This window comes from Heterocephalus glaber, unplaced genomic scaffold (genome assembly GCF_053883595.1).
Source record: "Heterocephalus glaber isolate CG9 unplaced genomic scaffold, H.glaber_assembly_v1.0 deba00001868, whole genome shotgun sequence".
NCBI lineage: Eukaryota > Metazoa > Chordata > Mammalia > Rodentia > Bathyergidae > Heterocephalus > Heterocephalus glaber.
The window spans coordinates 566332-569755 of record NW_028258506.1 but is presented as its reverse complement, the minus strand read 5'-3'; the positions used below and the strand labels follow the sequence as shown (position 1 = coordinate 569755).

General features: G+C 35.3%; 1 pseudogene; it reads left to right on the top strand.

Moving 5' to 3' along the window:
- Nucleotides 1–3006, top strand: LOC101725194 (olfactory receptor 7A17-like; annotated as a pseudogene).
- The last annotated feature ends 418 nt before the right edge of the window (nt 3007–3424 follow it).

Below are 3424 nucleotides of genomic sequence, written 5' to 3'. Positions count from 1 at the left end.
ATGACCATGAAAGGTAAACATTTTGAATCAGTTCAGGACAGCACAGTGGGCAGCAGTGCAACTAAAGACACTTGTGGAAGAAGTCTCAGAGAAATATATCAGAAACTGTCAGAAATAATGAGCTTTGCCTTTGAAGTAAGGAAATATGTTTTGAGTTAGATTAATGGCAATGTAAAATTTTTTTATTTAAATATTCTCCATATTTTTAAAGCACATCTCATATAACTTCTTAATTTTTAAACTTTTTCAGTTTTGTAACTTTTTGTCCTATGTTCAAACATTTGAATTAACAAAAGAAGGTAAGATCTCTGTTTAATTTGATATAAGATTTTGACAACAAAGGCAAAAAATGAAATAAATGGTTGTATGTTATAATGTTTCCAGGGATCCATTATATGAAAAGAGAATGTAGATTATCAAGGCAAGTGCAAGATTTTATAGAGATTACTACAGAATAAACCATGGTTTCTGAACTCATATATTGCAATTGAGAATAATTATTTTTACCTGTTGTTCAATTTATTTTGTTAGCATTTTCTTGAAGATATTTGCCTATATTTTCATTAAGGATATTGACCTATAATGTTCTCTTTTGTAGAATACTTGCCTGTCAAAATTTTGACTCTTATAATGCAGAAACTCAAAGGCTACCTAGAAAAGGAGTAAGGAAGGATTGATTTTGGTCTCCTAGATGTCATCTAAGTAAATGTAAAGCATGGTTTCCTTCCTATATCCAAAATGGTCAAAGTCACATGTGAATGGAATAGAATGGTGCTGTCAGAGAAGTGGAGGGTGGGAAAATGTGGGTTTTAAAATGTTTTTAATAACTTACACTTATTAAATTCTGAGGTATATGTTGTACAACATCATGCCTAGTGTAACAATATTTGGATGAAATATTTGCTTTGAGAGTAGATCTCACATTAAATGTTCTTACCAAAAATAACAACAAAATGATAACAGCAGGACATCCCAGGAGGTGAAGGATGCACAGATAACATTGATTGTGGTGATTGGATCACATGGGTGACATATATCTGGACTCTTCTGATTGTATACATTCTTTCTCTAAGAATTTTATCTCAAGTTACTTAAAGCAAAAACAAAAGAGATCATGTGACTAAATAACCTGCTGCATCTTGAAAATCTTAACATTTCAGCAGCATCAGGGAGGCCACCTCCTTCCTCTGTTTTCTCTGTCAGGAATCCCTCATTATCTCCTTCTTGTTCACTCTGATTACTACATTCTGGCTTCCTTTTGAACTTTTAATGTGAAACAAGCTCCTTCCATGGGACCTTTGCACTGCTCATTCCTCTGTTCAAACACGTCTGCAGATAACATGGGTCACCAAACCTGCTAATTTGATGTCTCAGTTCAAATGTCATCTTCTTTATAAGTCTTACCTGTCCACCTACAAAGATACCACCTTTATCCTCACATTTATTTGGATATCTATATATCCTCATAGCAATTACTAGCATATATGATATACAGTCAACACTTTTTTAAATGATACATACAAATTGTGCATATTTATGAGGTATCATGTTTTTAGATGTTAGATAGATACATGATGAATAATAGAAATATAGATTAGGGCCAGGGATTTAGCTCAGAGGATCCACCGCCTGCATCACAGGCACAAGATCCTGAGTTGGATCTCCAGTACAAAAAATTATATAGATAAGATAGATATACTGTAATGCTCAAATATATCTATCAACCGAAATATTCATCATTTTTGTGCTAAAACATTCAAATTGCTTTCTAACTTTTCTGTCTTCATACTTTACTTATCAACTTGGATTTTTCCACCTGATTGGATTGCCAGGACTTTTATCAGCATTCTGTATTCATTTAATAACCAGTTTATATTCCTTAAGAGCAAGAAATATTTTTAATTAAAACTACAGATTACACAATATACTGCATTAAGGCAAAGACAGAGAGATGAAAATCCCTAATAACAGATGGCACAAGGGATGTTCTAAGAATCACCAGGTATAAAATTAGTAGCATTCTTTTTGTTTTTCATAGTAGACACCTACAGCACATGGAACAAAAAAAACATTACACGAATTTCAGAATTTCTTCTTGTGGGATTTTCAGAGGACCCAGAACTGCAGCCCCTCATCTTTGGACTTTTCCTGTTCATGTACCTGATGGCTGTGAGTGGAAACCTGCTCATCATCCTGGCAGCCATCTCTGACACCCAACTACACACACCCATGTACTTCTTCCTCTCCAACCTGTCTTTTGTGGACATCTGTTTCATTTCTACCACTGTGCCCAAGATGCTGGTGAACATTCAGACACCAACCAAGGTCATAACTTATGAAGGATGCATAATCCAGATTTACTTTTTTGCATTTTTTGTAGGATTAGACAACTTCCTCCTTGCTGTGATGGCCTATGACCGGTTTATGGTTATCTGTCACCCCCTGCCCTACATAGTTATCATGAACCGCCAGCTCTGTGGATTGCTGGTGCTGGTGTCTTATATTGCAACTGCCCTGAATTCCTTGTTACAGAGCTTTATGGTGCTATGGCTGTCTTTCTGCACAAACTTGGAAATCCCACATATTTTCTGTGAACCTAATCAGTTGGTTCACCTTGCCTGTTCTGACACTTTTCTTAATGACATTGTGATGAATTGTGTAGCAGGAATTCTGGGTGGTGGTGCCCTTGCAGGAATCCTTTACTCTTATTCTGATTGTCTCCTCCATTCATGCAATTTCATCAACTCAGGGTAGGTATAAAACATTTTCTACCTGTGTGTCTCATTTATCTGTTGTATCCTTATTTTATTGTACACTTTTAGGTGTGTACCTTTGTTCTGCTGTTACTCAAAACTCACACTCAAGTGCAACAGCTTCAGTGATATATAGTGTGGTTACACCTATGCTGAACCCTACATCTACAGTCTAAGGAATAAAGACATAAAGAGTGCTCTGAAAAGACTCTTTGAGAAAGAGATTATAAAACAGCCCATTGTTCTTTGCTAGAAAGGTGCTGGTGATCACAGGATTCAATCCCCAGAGCAAAAAATTACAATATTTGATCAGAATGTATAAAGAATTTTTCCCTTTTCCTTCTATTCCCTGGAGTTTCCATTTCTTTGATTTTAATATCTCTATGATATTTATGTACCTCACATTGTCAAGTTGTCTGCTCTCTCTGACATTGGAAAAGTTCCCCTTTATCATGTTCTTGGTGTTATTTTCAATCATTGGATTAGAAATATGAGAAACTGCCATTTGTCTCTGGGGACAATGCAGAATTTTTAAGAACAATTTGTTCTCAATTGCTGTAGATCATACTGAATTAATTTTGTTGTTACTAAAGCAAAGAGGCATGTGTTTTACTTCTATGGAAGATATCACACATTTCAGCTAAGGGTATTTGTATAATTGTATACCAGAA